General features: G+C 43.0%; 1 protein-coding gene across 9 annotated transcripts in view; it reads right to left on the bottom strand.

The window, feature by feature from the left end:
- The window catches only part of fsta (follistatin a), a 157455-nt gene that overhangs the window by 56154 nt on the left and 85235 nt on the right, over positions 1–16066 (bottom strand). For 6 of the 9 annotated variants that reach the window (XM_079873197.1, XM_079873193.1, XM_079873194.1 and 3 more), the window contains 2 exons: positions 13054–13119; positions 12886–12951 (listed from right to left, as the gene is read on the bottom strand). The exons of the other annotated variants lie outside the window; for them this stretch is intronic. The gene's annotated coding sequence lies outside the window, so the exon portion shown is untranslated. The remainder of the gene's footprint in view (positions 1–12885; positions 12952–13053; positions 13120–16066) is intronic. 9 annotated transcript variants of the gene reach the window in all.

Here is a 16066-nt window from a genome sequence, read left to right as displayed (position 1 = left end):
CATGCAAACATTTCTTAAAGGGGGGGTGAAATGCTCATTTTCACTCAATCTCCTGTTAATCTTGAGTACCTATAGAGTAATATTGCATCCTTCATATCTCCAAAAAGTCTTTTGTTTTATTATATTAATCAAAGAAAGATAGGGTGTACCGAGTCTTTCCGGAAAAAACCGAGCGGCTGGGGGCGGGCCGTGTGGGCGAAGCTTAGCTGTGCTAACGCGCCGAGCTAGTGACAACACACAGAGACATTATTTGTTCAACAGTTACTCACCGTCCGGTTCCAACGCACGACCGCGAACCTTTATTGCGACTGCTCGATCCTTAAGCATTAGACGATCTGGGCTTTGTTTATAAAACAATCATCGTCGAAATGCAGGGAACAAACAGTCTACACCTCCGTTTATGCTCAGGAAAAACAAACTCCATCCACGGGTTCCTTAACGCTGGGTTCTTTGGGAATCTGTGCAGGGTTGTCTTGCCCTGGCAACCAAAAACACACTTCTTTGGTGACATTGACTTCCCAAAAGCCGGGCAGGGCGCTTTGATGGCGAACTGCTTTCACTCTCTTGCTCTAGTCTATGAGTGCGTGCGCGCGTGCGTCTTTCCGAGGGAAGTGCCCTTTGGACCCATATAAGGAAATTCCACCCTCTCTTACATGAGAGAGAGCCATACTCGAAAAAAACTTCCCGAAACTTGTGACAAACCGGAAGGACAATTTTTGGAACAAAAATACTCCTTCAAACGTACAACTTAACTTTTGAAACTTTGTCCATGTTTAGCATGGGAATCCAACTCTTTAACAGTGTAAAAAACTCAGTATGCATGAGACAGCAATTCACCCCCCCTTTAAATATATACATGCATGTGTGTGTATTTATATATAGAAAATAATTATACACCGTACACACACATGTATTATGTAAAAACAAACGATTTGGATGCGATTAATCGCGATTAATCGTTTGACAGCCCTAATATAAATATATATAGACACAGTATCTCACAAAAGTGAGTACACCCCTCACATTTCAGCAAACATTTTATCTTCTCAAGGGACAATACTATAGAGATAAAACTTGTATAGATTTTTAGAGTAGACAATGTGGTTCTTGTATAGCAGTATATATTTACTGTCCTGAAAATAACTCCACATACTACGGAGCCCCCCTAGTCCCACTTTGTCAAAAAAAATTAATTATAACTATCTCGTGGCCTCAAGATAGTAACTCGTGGCCTCAAGATAGTAACTCGTGGCCTCAAGATAGTATCTCGTGGCCTCAAGATACTAACTCGTGGCCTCAAGATACTATTTCGTGGCCTCAAGATAGTAACTCGTGGCCTCAAGATAGTAACTCGTGGCCTCAAGATAGTAACTCGTGGCCTCAAGATAGTAACTTGTGGCCTCAAGATAGTATTTCGTGGCCTCAAGATAGTAACTCTATAGAGAGATAGTATCTTGAGGCCACGAGATAGTATCTTGAGGCCACGAGATACTATCTTGAGGCCACGAGTTACTATCTAGAGGCCATGAGATAGTATCTTGAGGCCACGAGTTACTATCTTGAGGCCACGAGATAGTTATAATTAATTTTTTTTGACAAAGTGGGACTAGGGGGGCTCCGTAACATACAGCCATTATTGTCAAAATAGATGGCAACAAAAGTGAGTACACCCTAAGTGATAATAGCTCTACGTCGTTTAACCATGCAAAGCCACATCTCCTATTCATCATTTTCATGTTTTTGTCTGCTTGACAGGACCATACAAATTTGTGTATCTTGTATTAGAGCAGTTAAAATTTGTGCTTTGAGTACAATTCTCTCATACTGACCACTGGATGTTCAACATGGCACCTCATGGCAAAGAACTCTCTAAGGATTTTAGAATTAGATTTGTTACTTTCCAAAAAGTTGACCTAGGCTATAACAAGATTGGTAACACCCTGAAACTGAGTTACAGTGCATGCCAGGGTCATACAGAGGTTTTCCAAGACGGGTACCACTTGGAACAGGCCTCGCAAGGGTCAATCAAAGAATTTGAGTCCTCGTGCTGTGCGTCAGGTGCAGAAGCTGGCTTCAAAAAACAGATGCATGAGTGCTGCCAGCATTGCTTTAGAGGTTGCAGAAGTGGAAGGTCAGACCATACACCGAACACTGCAAGTCAGTTTGCATGGCCGTCGTCCCAGAAGGAAGCCTCTTCTGAAGCTGGCTCACAAGAAAACCTGCAAAGAAGTTGGCTGAAAGCAATCCAAGAGCATGAATTACTGGAACCATGTCCTGTGGCCTGATGAGACTAAGATAAACTTGTTTGGCTCAGATGGTGTCCAGCATGTGTGGCGACGCCCTGGTAAGGAGTACCAAGAAAATTGTGTCTTGCCTACAGTCAAGCATGGTGGTGGCACTGGGGAGCTGAACTTCATTGAGGGAAACATGAATTCCAACATGTACTGTGACATTCTGAAGCAGAACATGATGCCCTCCCTTCAGAAACTGCGCCGAACAGCATGATAACGACCCCAAAAACACCGCCAAGATGACAACTGCCTTGCTGAGGAAGCTGAAGGTGATGGAGTGGCCAAGTATGTCTCCAGACCTGAACCCTATTGAGCACCTGTGGGGAATTCTCAAGCGGAAGGTGGAGAAGTGCCATGGGTCTAACATCCAGCAGCTCCATGATGTCATTATGGAGGAGTGGAAGAGGATCCCAGCAACAACCTGTGCATCTCTGGTGAACTCCATGCCTAGGACGATTAAGGCAGTGCTAGAAAACAATGGTGCTCACACCAAACATTGACACTTTGGAGACAGTTCTGACATGTTCACTTAAGGTGTACTAACTTTTGTTGCCAACTATTTTGACAATAATGGCTGTATGTTGAGTTATTTTCAGAGGACAGTAAATATATACTGCTATGCAAGCAGCACATTGACTACTCTAAAATCTATCCAAGTTTCATTTCTATAGTATTGTCCCTTGAGAAGACATACTAAAATATTTGCTGAAATGTGTGTGTGTGTGTGTGTGTGTGTGTATGTGTGTGTGTATGTATGTATGTATGTATGTATGTATGTATGCATATATTCATAGCTACAAATTTGAAATAAATCTGCTTCGTGTTGTTTCACTAACATACTCCAGGTTTGCTTACCAAAGCTGCATTTATTTGATCAAAATACAGTAAAACAATAATACTGTGAAATATTACTACACTTTAAAATAACTGTTATTTTAAAATACCTAATATATTTTAAAGGGTTCATGAACTGCATTATATAGTTGTAATCAAAATTATTCAACCTCCATTGTAAATCAGGTTTATTGGCAAAATGTACACTTTCAGCTGTTTGCAATGAACAAATCAAACAAAAGTAATTGGAATAGATCAACACAAAAAATCTTTCAAGTAGTTTCCCCAAATTCAAATTAAAATGCAACTTTTAATGACTTCTGAAGTCACAAATTATTCAATCCCCTGAATAGAATCCATCAAAACAGCACAAATCAGCAAAACAGTTGTTGTCTCAAGCACACCTGACGCAACTAATCAAGGGCTTCACTAGTGGTACCAGGGCCGGAGTGGGGCCACTTTTCATCCCGGGAGTTTCAGGCCCAAGACCGGCCCACTTTTTCCATGGTGGAATTCCAAATTAGCACTTTTTCCAAATTGGATAAATGAAGCAACAGTTCAGCTCTTACTATTGTGTAGTTTGTATTAATACCATGGTTCAACAAATAATGTAAAGGTTAATCCTCTGGGGTCTGAGCTGTTTTCTGGGCCCTGGAGGTGTTCTGACATGCTCTGACATTTGTGGTTATTTCTGTTACTTGTGACATTTTCATGGCTAAAGTCTAATTACACTGTATTAAGCACAAACTCTGCTACAATAATATATCAGCAGCATGTATGTAAAAGTTTGTAGTTTTGAGATAATGACATTTATGCGTGGTTTGTGAAAATACAAAAAAAAAATCTCACTGAAATAAGGCCATGAAACCCATACTGATTATTTCTTCACAAGACTTGTGAAAATTGTATGACGTAGCCTAGAATATTTGCTCTAAAACTATGTGAAAATCACCCTGACTGCTCATTCAGAGAAGACAATATATTGATTTAAAAATTTTACGACGTGTTTTGTGTGAGAAAGCTTTATGCTTTTCACACCTGAGAAAGACAAAGACCCTCCCCTAACGGCCCTATTAGGAGCTATCAGGTCCTGTCATTCTGAGCAACCTTTCACAAAGAATGAGGAGATTTAAAAAAGAATGGCTTTTAGATTATTTGGATTTATTTACAACACAACACAATCCAAAGATACACAACAAATGACAAAAAAGCACTTATTAAAAACAATGATCCAAAGACAGAGACCTTTCTGCCATTCCTAAAAACATTGTACATACCTTTCATTTCCAAGGTGTTTGATTTTCACTTTACCATGTTCATGTACAGAGACTCATGTGAATGTTGAAGTCAGCAGGACTCAGTGGCATCTGGGCCCTGAAAAAAAAAAAAAAAGAACTTACTGATATCAAGAGAAAGGCCTGCACGATTTTGGGAATAAATTTTAGATTTTTCTGGGTAAAATTGCTTTTTAAAATTTGTTTAAATTCTGAGAAATAAAGTCAGAATTGCGAGATGTAAACTCGCAATTGTGAGATAAAAAGTCGCAATTATCTTTTAAAATGTTTTATTCTGTGGCGGAAACAAGCTTCCATACCTCCTGGCCTCTTCCTCCCATCCATCCTCCCTGACACGTACCGTTACGGTAGGGCCGGCCCAACTGTCGGTAGGCGGTGCCGCGGTAGCCCAATATTTACCTGATAAATATTTACCTGAAAACGTTTTGGAAAAGACGGGCTACTATGGACCCAACCAACTCTATAGGAGGGGAGGGGAGAACTCCCTCACATGGTAGGCTACAACCCATGCAGAGGCTGCGGGCTGCAGTGTCAGAATGCGGAACGTGTGTAGCCTAATGTAACTAAAAAAAAAAAAATCGACCGGCCCAAAAGTGAAGCGGCCCACCGGGAATTTTCCCGATTGAATTCTCCCGATTCTCCCGATTACCCATCCCGGGCCTGAGTGGTACCAAGTGTGCTTGAGCTAGAACACATGAAACATCGGAACTGGGTAGGTTTGCTGAGTGTCATGGTTTACTGCATGTTAGAAATATGTCAATAAGTCAAAAGAATGGTCCAAAAAGTTAAGAGACAATATCATCGCCCTTCACAAACAAGGAACAGGATACAAAAAGATAGCGAAGGCACAAAATGTTCCTAGAGACACCGTTGGAAGCATAGTTCGCAAGTTCAAAGTTAAAGGAACAGTGGTTACACTAGAATGACGGGGCAGAAAAAGGAAGCTATCAACAGTTGCAACCAGATTTCTGACAAGGCAGGTTCAGAAAAACCTTCGAGTGACTGCAAAAGACCTGCAGGAAGACTTGGTGGCAACAGGCACTGAGGTTTCAGCTTGCACTGCATGGCGTGTACTAAACACATGCGGTTTCCATGTCAGAACTCCAAGATGTACACCACTACATACCCAAAAGCGGCTCCAATTTGCTCAAAATCATAAAAATAAGCCATAAAGATTTTGGGATCATTCCACCCACGCATTTCTGGATGCGGTCGTTCCCTGTCCCCCTCTGACGGTCACAATTGTTGCATCACGTGTTTGGGCTTACAGCACGCTGAAGCAGCTTTTGTGGATAGTTTGTGTTCCCATTGCGGAACATGACTGTCTCAGTGTTGAGATCAAGACTCGCCTTCGTCAGCGATGGTGGAGTCCCCATTTCCACACCCCACCCTCGGGTGCCTTGTGAGTTGGGTAATCGTATAATAGTGATGGAGTTTTCTACCCGGTAACCATTCCCTGTGGACTCATTACGATTCTATCATACCGCTACGGGTGGAATTGGAGGTTCCATTGGAGGTTCCTCAGGAGGATAGGATGCCGATTGCAACATCGGAGGGCGAGCTGGGCTTTGGAGATGATGACTCGGCTGCGTTGTCCCCTTCGGGGAGTACAACGTTGCCTGAGCCGGATCCACAGTTATCAGCTATGCTGAAACGGGCTGCCAAGGCTGTCGGGCTCAAGTGGAATCCTCCACCATGTCCCGCTCAGTCTCGGTTGGATGATTGGTTTCTCGGGGCGGGCCGTGCTGGTTCTCAGCCCGCCGCCCCAGTACCTTTCTTTCCTGAGGTGCATGGAGAGCTGAATAGGTCGTGGATGGCACCTTTTACTGCTAGAAACGACTTGGATCGTTTCTCCCCCCTCACTACCCTTGAAGGAGGAGCAGTGAGAGGTTACGTGGCTGTCCCTCCAGCGGAGCAGTCTGCCGCGGCACAACTGTGTCCAGTGGCCGCTGCATTTTGGTTGGGGGAGTCTCGTTTCCCCTCACAGGCCTGTAAGTTTTCATCAGAGCTTATAGAGCTTGCGGCGAAGCTGCTTCCTCTCTGCATGCCATGGCGTTGTTACAGGTCTATCAGGCTAAGACACTCATGGACATGCACAAGGGTAGCCTAGACCGTGTGCTCATGAGTGAGCTCCGCACTGCAACTGACTTGCAAGCGTTGCGGCTTGTGCGATTGGTCTAGCGATGTCCACCCTGGTGGTTCAGAAGTGCCATAGTTGGCTCAGCCTGGTTGATATGGCGGATGCGGACAAGGTCCGGTTCCTGGACTCACCAATTTCCCAAGTTGGGTTGTTCGGCCACGAGGTGGAGAACTGCGCCCAACAGTTCTCTGCTGCCCAGGCGCAGATGGAGGCCGTCCGACACATCCTGCCCTGGCGGCTCGCTGGTGCCATCACCCTGTCGTCAGTGGCAGTTCCTCCACCTGCACATCGCCGAGGGCGCCCCCTGTCGCCGCTCACGCTCCCTCTGGGCCACCGCAGCAGCCTTCACTCAGGCCTCAGCGGAGAGTTAGCCGCAGGCAGGCCGCCCAGCCTGTATCAAACGCTGCCAAACCAGGTGGCAAGAGCGAGACTAAGCGTCCCTGGTACAGGCCACCCAGGGATGGGGGGACGAGTTCTTCAGATGATTTCTGTTCCACCGCCAGCTCCCTGGAGTCCAGTGGTTCCCGAATTGTCAGAAAAGCACATTCCTCTTTTCTTGGGTTCCAAGAGGGTCAGACTGACGGTGTGCTACCCTGTAAAGCCTTGCACCCATCGATCCTCTCTTGTGTCGCCAGCCAGCAGACGGGTACAGTCCGAGGACCCGATTACGCCTTCTCCCTTACCCAATGCCGATCGGTGGAGACATGTGAGTGTTGCATTGCGCACTCAGACCCCGCTTCAGACCGCCCCCGGGCCCTCCGAGCCAGGTCCCTGCTCTCCACCTCGCTGCCCCACCCCGGGTACGTCTGTGGTGCCTCTGGTTCCCCTGGCATGGTTTTTGGAAGCCTGGAAAGTGCTTCCCAATCAGTCCAGCTGGCTTCTCCACACCATCAGACTCGGCTACACGATTCAGTTCGTCCGGCACCCGTCCGTGTTCAGCGGCGTTCGTTACACTTAGGTGTTGAGCGAAAGAGCCCCTGTCATGCATGCGGAAATCGCAGTCCTACTGGTGAAGGATGCGATAGAGCCGGTTCCTCTAGCTGAAATTAAGTATGGCTTCTACAGCCCATACTTTATTGAACCCAAGAAAGGTGGTGGGTTAAGACCAATCTTGGACCTGCGGATCTTGAATCGGGCCCTTCACAAGCTTCCGTTCAAGATGTTAACGCAGAGACGCATTTTCGAATGCGTCCTGGAGATTGGTTCGCAGCGATCGAACTGAAGGACGCGTACTTTCATGTCTCCATACTGCCGCGACACAGGCCTTTCCTGCGTTTCGTGTCTGAGGGTAGAGCGTATCAGTACAAAGTTCTACCTTTCGGGCTGGCCCTGTCACCCCGCGTCTTTACGACGGTCGCGGAGGCGGCCATTGCTCCCATGAGAGAGCGTGGTTTTCGTATCCTCAACTATCTCGACGATTGGCTGATACTAGCTCAGTGCGAACACAGGGACTTGTTGCTCCAACATGTCAGCCAGTTGGGTCTTTGGGTCAACTGGGAAAAGAGCAAACTCACCCACGGGCAGAGGATCTCTTTTCTTGGTATGGAGATGGACTCAGTCCAACAGACGGCATGCCTCAGAAAGGAACATGTCCAGTCGGTGCTGAACTGCCTGAATACATTCAAGAGCAGGACAGTGCTCCCACTGAAATTTTTCATCTGCATTGGCACATCAATTGCCTCGAGTTGTTAGCAGTACACCTTGCTTTGAGACGCTTTTAAACGCTGCTCCTCGGCAAGCATGTACTGGTCCGTACGGACAGCACTGCGACCGTTGCGTACATCAATCATCAAGGTGGTCTATGCTCCCGTCGCATGTCACAACTCGCCCACCACCTCCTTTTATGGAGTCAGAAGCATCTGAGGTCGCTTCATGCCACTCATATCCCCGGCCTGCTCAATCGTGGCACCAACGAGCTTACACGACAGCATGTGGCCAGTTAACACCGTAAGCACACTCGATGTGTCGGCTTGCTGCGCCATTCCCCTCCTTTGGACTGGATATGTGTGCCATTCTAGCTCCAGTTGAGTTCTTCTTATTAGAACCCTGTGAGTTTCTCCACACCCCTTCGGCACTGGACGTGGCAGAGCGTCCGATGCTAGGCCAACCACTTGTAAGCTAAGTGGAACTTGTGCTAGGCTAGGTCCATATGTTGTGATCCCATATGTGTGTTTCCACGGTACGGCTCCTTGAGGTGGCCCGTGTCTTTCTCTTGGCAGAGTTTGTCCTACCGTCTCTGACGGTTCGGTCTCCCCCGTTATGGCTGGAGCCACCTCATTGACATTCCATATGTTGTACTGCCCGATAATTTGCCCAGTTCATATGTGTATTCTCCTCTTTCCTCCCCCTCTGCGGGCTGGTAGTGGGTCCCGTAGCGTCCCTCCTTCCATCGAAAGGGCACGCTTTCCCAGTGTTATCCAAGTCTACTGAGTAGGTTTTTGGAACAGCAGTGACTTCCTGGCCTAAACCCTGTCCTTTTTTTCGAGATGGTCCTCACTGCAGAACACAAAATCCAGGGGGAGGAGTTGGATCCAGATCCAACTCCTCCCACCTTACATATACCTAAACTTACCCATCTCCACCCCCTGATCCCCAAACCCACCCCTAAACCTACCCATCTCCACCCCCTGATCCCTAAACCCACCCCTAAACCTACCAATCTCCACCCCTTAGATCTGGATCCAACTCCACCCCCTGGATCTCGTGTACTGCAGTGAGGTGCTACTGTTTTTTTCCGCCCCAAAAAAGCTGCAGAAGGATTAGGAGGCTTTTGTAATGGGAGATGGAAACGCATTTACAGAATAAATTCTGATGTAGCGAACCCATGTGATTAATTCGTCTGTTTTCCACTGTTTTATTTACTCTTGTTTACTAGGTTACCAATACCACCGTCATCTGCGTGAACTTGATGGAAACGCAACTAATTCACATTTGTTTTTGTTTTTTTGCGAACTTTGAAAAGATTTACTTCACATTTGGATGGAAACCCAGCTAATGGCTACTGTCAACTGTCTGGTTACCAACATTCTTTAAAGATTCAAACACAAAGTGAGCCACAAAAAGTTGCAAAAAGGAAGAGAAAAGTTGACACATAATAGCTCCAAAAATAGAAAAAATAAAGAAATATTTTTTTCTATTTTTGGAGCTATGGCGTGCCAACTTTTTTCTTCCTTTTAACAAATATCCTTCAAAATATCTTCTTTTGTGTTCAACAGAAGAAAGAAACTAATACAGGTTTGGTACGCTGTTTACTTCTGAATATTATATTTTATTCACGGCCATCATTTGTAGTAACCTATTCACAAACTGTTTGCTCAAGCGTACCATTTTTTCGGAGTTCACTGTGTAGCCTGCTCCCTGAATCGTCGAGTTCACTGTGTAGCCTGCTCCCTGAATCATTGCGCTTATTCATTTGTGGATGTTAACTGAATCTGTAAGTCACCTACGCTGTTTACTTCTGAATATTATATCTATCTATAAATTACGGGAACGTCTTTCTGTCTGTGTGTATGTGTGTGTGTATTATTCGCATATCTCTCGAACCGTTAGTCCGATGGATTTCAAACTTGACAGGTGTCTTGCTACGGGCATGAGTAAGTGCAGTGCCAAGTTTGACGTTGTTTGGATTAGAAATGCAAAAGATATTGTTAAATATATATCGGTAAAAGAAGCACACACTGGCTTTTGCCGCTCTAGCCGCTGGCCACTCCCCCTCTCACACTGCACACTGAGTGAGCACAGCCCAGGACCAGAGACAGAGAGGGTCGAAGAAAGCAGTGGAGCCTAAGTAGCGTTTTCTTGGAGTTCACTGTGTAGCCTGCTCCCTGAATCGTGTAGTTAAATTTTCCACATTTATTGTATGTCATTATGTCAGTATCAGTATTTGCTTTCTACCATGCACAAATAAAACCTTTTGCTGTGTAATTGTAATAATGAGCACTCAAATACACCAAACCAACAATTACTAAAAACACACATAAAAACTGATTTTGCACGGGCACTTTGCACTGCTCCCTGAATCGACGCGCTTATTCATTTGTGGATGTTAACTGAATCTGTATGTCAGCTATGCTGTTTACTTCTGAATATTATATTTCATTCGGGTGCGCTTAACGTTATCACTACTGTGTAATAGTAGCCTATGCTATTCACCAACTAAACATATCCTATTCAATGCGTTCACAGTCTCTTTCACGGGTATCATTTGTAGTAGCCTATTCACAAACTGTTTGCTCAAGCATAGCGTTTTCTCGGAGTTCACTGTGTGCTTTCTACCATGCACAAATAAAAATGTCACTGACCTTTTGCTGTGTAATTGTAACAATGAGCACTCAAACACACCAAACCAACAATTACTAAAAACACACAAAAACTGATTTTGCACAGGCATTTTGCACTAGTATATATATAAATTACAGGAACGTCTTTCTGTCTGTCTGTGTGTCTGTCTGTTATTCGCACATCTCTCGAACCGTTAGTCCAATGGATTTCAAACTTGACAGGTGTCTTGCTACGGGCATGAGTAAGTGCAGTGCCAAGTTTGGCGTTGTTTGGATTAGAAATGCAAAAGATATCGATAAATATATCGGTAAAAGAAGCACACATTGGCTTTTGCCACTCTAGCTGCTGGCCACTTCCCCTCTCACACTGCACACTGAGTGAACACAGTGCAGGACCAGAGACAAAGAGGGTCGAAGAAAGCAGCGGCGCTTACATAGCGTTTTCTCTGAGTTCACTGTGTAGCCTGCTCCCTGAATCGTCGCGCTTATTCATTTGTGGATGTTAACTGAATCTTCAGTTAAAGTCAGCTACGCTGTTTACTTCTGAATATTATATTTTATTCACGGCCATCATTTGTAGTAGCCTATTCACAAACTGTTTGCTCAAGTGTAGCGTTTTTTCGGAGTTCACTGTATAGTCTGCTCCCTCAATCGTGTAGTTCAATTTTCCATCTTTATTGTATGTCATTATGTCAGTATCAGTATACTAGCACTTTGCACTAGTATATATACAGTATATATTCCACAAAAAAACAAACAAAAAAAAAAATTCCAAAATGCTTTGCCTGTCGCCTAAGCAAAACACTGGTCTAGCAAAATAGCAACAAATAAAAAATTCTCATTAGTATTGCAAAATAGCAAAAAATTAAAAATTCTCATTAGTTTTGTAAGAAAACACTCATTTTACCTGGTCAAAAACAGCTCTGTTTTCAGCACGCCATTTAAGTGCATGTGTCTTTAAATGATAATGAGGGGCATTCTGTGGGGCGTTTTGACATAACACACGTGGAGTGTTGCCTTGACAACAGTTGAGGTTATATTTTGAAGAAAGAATGGCAGCGGGAGTCTCTGAGGACACATCTGTGCAACCGTATCAATTTGATACCCGGAACAAGATGACGGCCCTGAAGAAGTTCGACAATTAAGGCTCGAACAGGACGTTTCTGAATGGTTGGTTAACGTAATGTCACTTTGATCTATCTTTGTATGTACTGGCAGGGTAGAGTAGTGAGATACGAACGCTATAACAGTCTGGTGAGAAATGATTCGCGCAAACATGAAAGCATTGACGTTGATCGTGGGGAACATTCCCTTCGAAAACAAAACGCAGGCACTGCGTCTTCAGTGGTTCGGATTTAGGAACATCAAAATGACTGCTGTGTTCGTTATTACACCCAAGAACAGAACACCACAATCGCTTAGACACCATTCTGCTCCAGCGTATCAACAACGGCGGACTATGATGACAGCTCGCTCAGGGCAGGTCTGTGTTGAAACGCTGCTGTCAATTAACAATCGTGGGAGAGGCGTCCGACCGTGTGACGTCACACTGTCAGACAGCTCGATTTGAGACGGGGAAAACATATAAGGAGATTAAAACAAAACACTGGATGGATTTTTTATCATTATATGATGGTTGTGTACAGGCACTGCCAACACACATTTCAGTACAATCAACTTGTAAAAGTGCATGTACCATTATATGACCCCTTTAAGACTGGTAATTTAGAAAGACTTGTAAATGTACTGTTTCACAGTGTATGTCTAACTTGTGTGTCTACACATAAGATACATGGCTCTTTGAAGAAGGTTTATGTGACATTTCAAGGTTATTGGAATAAGGCAGCTATATGCACATGTCCATAAATAGCACGGCTCAGTAGGACAAACAAAGTCTGTATGACTTTCATCATATCAAAGTGTATATTTTCATGATGAACTGAATCTACTCTCTCCGTGGACTGTGCCTGCCGCCCTCAAGGAAAGAGGAAGACACTCTTAGCGCAAATCTGAGCCCAGATTCACAACAATGTATTGATATTCACCTCCTCCTTTCTCCTAGTGAGTATAGAGTATCAGTCGCCTCCAAGGTTGGCGCCAAGCTCTGTCTTCTGTGAACCACAAACCAGAATTAATTGCAAATCAATCGAACAAAGTACAACTGATCAGTAAACCAATTAGTAACTTTAGCTGGTCATCCTGGTTTGGTTTACCTCACACTCCTTACTGTGTTTTTGGTAGCTTATCTCATGATTTTCCTTGAAAACATCTCTTTTGCCCTGAAAAGCACAATGAGCATCATACCGTATGAGAAAGAGATGAGTAAAGATTTCAGATTTAGGCATTTTTTCTCCCCAGTATTTGCAAAAAGGCTTTTTAAGATTTGTTGGTATTTGAAATAATTTTTAGTTCTCACAGTTGCCTTGCATTTGCCTTCACTGATGTTTCTAGGGACAGGAACATCATTTTTTATTTGTAGAAATTCTCAACTTAACATATATCAACTTAAGCCTTTGAATGTTTATACATTTATAAATTGATTTATTTTCATACTACAGTATATTCATTAAATATGCCCAAAAGCTTAATAAAATAAATAAAAAGAATCCTAAAAAAGGGTGCATGTACATGAATAATAAAAAAAAAATACATAAATTTTATTTTGTTAATGTAGCAACACGGCTAATATAAATGAACATTATTAAGATGGAATTCTAATTAATTATTTGGGACAGAAAATACAAGCAGAATGGGAGGAAAAATGGCTGGCCCAGCTAATACCATGATGCACCATCTTGAGGCATAAGATCTTTTAATGTATTCTCTGGCTGTGCCTGAAAGGAGGAAAGAGCGAGCTGAATGGATCCATTAATTTAATTGAAGCAGGCCCTGACAAGAGATAAAACATCTCCCACATCTCTCCAGGCCGCTGCTGGCTTTATAGTAAACAACCAATGATCCATAAACAAAACCAGGAGAGCAGGAGACCCACTCTATAGAGACTTCAAGGCCACAAAAATATGACACGAGAAGAGGAGAATGGAAACTGAAGAGCCCCCCTTTCTCGCCTCTCCTGAGCTCTACCTGCGTATTCAACCTGGATAGGGCTCATTGTACTGTCTCTTTGGGATTTTTGATGTTAATAATTCAGTTTCTGGTCCCAATGCTGGTAGCTGTCAAAAAGAAACCTGTGAGTGGAGAAAATAGCAGGTGCTCTTTCCATGGGGAGAACAATGCATGCGTTTCACCTTCAGGCATGCAGGCCATATAAATAGGCTTCAGATGTAGCACTAATACAATGCCATCTTTCATCTGAATGCTTAGGTAAGTATAGGTAACATAAGATTAAATGAAGGAACTAATTTCATTAACTGTTATAAGAGAAATATAAGTGGAAAATGCACCTACTTTCAGATTCATATAGAGGCCTCAAAAAAAATTATCTTTCTCCTGCCGTTTATTGATGGACGCATGTCTCTTAATACATGCTTTCATTAGAGACAAAACGAGAACACAAAACCAACTAGAGGCCATTGAGTCGGGAGGCACCTGTTCCTAGAGCACATTACAAACACTACAAAAGAAAGAAAGAGCCACTAGCGGCGGTCTGAAATATTTGCCAAATGTGAAGGTCACTGGTTTTAGTCTAACATGTTCTATCTTGCTCTTAAGAGAGAGAGAGAGAGAGAGAGAGAGAGAGAGAGAGAGAGAGAGAGAGAGAGAGAGAGAGAGAGAGAGAGAGAGAGAGAGAGAGAGAGGGGGGGGGGGGTCACAGCGCTAAAACGTATGTGGAAAAAAATAGGACAGAGCTTTGAGCACTTCAGGTCTGGTAGCATTAAAGTGTTCGCACATCTGCTTGAGATAGAGTTTCTGTGTAAGTGCTGGACTAAGGGGAAACAGTGTTTGTGCACTGCTAACCTTGTGACAGGAGAGAAAGAGTGGAGAAATCTGAGCTACTCATCATTTGCCATGGCCATGCAGAGCTTCTCGTTTCTCTTAATTGAAAGTTTGTGTTTTGGGGGCAAAAAGATGGCTGAAGAAAATGAATAATGTAAGAGGCTACAACTTTGTTGGCTGGATTGCACGAGGATAGCACTGTACTGCACTGCGCTCAGTGAAAAATGAATCAAAAATAAACATGCAGTTGCATTCCATCATTTCATTACACTGTAAATGTGTTAAGGTGCACTCACACTAGACTTTGAGCATGCAGAATGACTTCAGACAAGGCAATTAATACAATAACAAATAATAATCAATTCAAAATGATAAAAATTATTATTAAATACATTATCGGTAACAGGATTTAATGTAAAATTAATTATAATAGATTCAAAATGTGAAAATTATTATTTAATATATGAATTGCTAAAAGGAAGTCAAACTAAATATATTATCGCTAACAGGATATGATTTAATGCAAACAACAACAGGATGTGATGTCAAACAAACAATTCGACGTAGTGTGCACATCCAAAAAAAGTCCAAATTAGAGTAATGAGAGTATAGCTTTTTGTTTGGGTTGTTGTTTGAATTACATTTGTGCATTCAATAATTTGTTGATGTCTTCTCTTTGATTATTGGATAGTTTGACGATTGCCCTTGCCTATTATCAGGTGTGAGGATTTGCTATGTGAATACAAAATACCTTGATATATACAGCCATGGTGAAAAGTTTACATACATCTCACAGAATCTGCAAAATGTTAATTATTTTATCAAAATAAGAGGGATCATACAAAATGCCAAATTTATTATTAAATGAGTACTGTCCTGATATTTTACATAAAATAGATTTACTTACAAAAGATTCAAACATTCACTGATGCTGCAGAAGTAAAAAGTAGGCATTAAGCCAGGGGGTTTGAACAGGATGAAGATGTGTAGATTTTTCTTATTTTGTTTAAAAATCTTTTCTTTTTTTTTTCATTTAGTACTGACCTTCATAAGCTACAGAAGATACTTACATGTTTCCTGGAAGACAAATTAAGTACAATTTACCTTGATCTTAAAATGCAAAAAATGTAAATGCCCGGCATGCAATGCATCATGTTTCCTTCTGGAACATCAGTGAATGTTTGAACCTTTTGTAATGGTTGCGTTTGAGTCCCTCAGTTGTCCTCAGTGTGAAAAGATGGATCTTAAAATCATACAGTCACTGCTGGAAAGGGTTCAAATATGGAAAAGATGCTGGAAAATCAAAGAATTTGCAGGACCTGAGGATTT

This window comes from Squalius cephalus (assembly GCF_949319135.1).
Source record: "Squalius cephalus genome assembly, chromosome: 5".
NCBI classification, from domain to species: Eukaryota; Metazoa; Chordata; class Actinopteri; order Cypriniformes; family Leuciscidae; genus Squalius; species Squalius cephalus.
The sequence above is the reverse complement of the archived record's forward strand: the minus strand, read 5'-3'. Positions and strand labels throughout refer to the sequence as shown.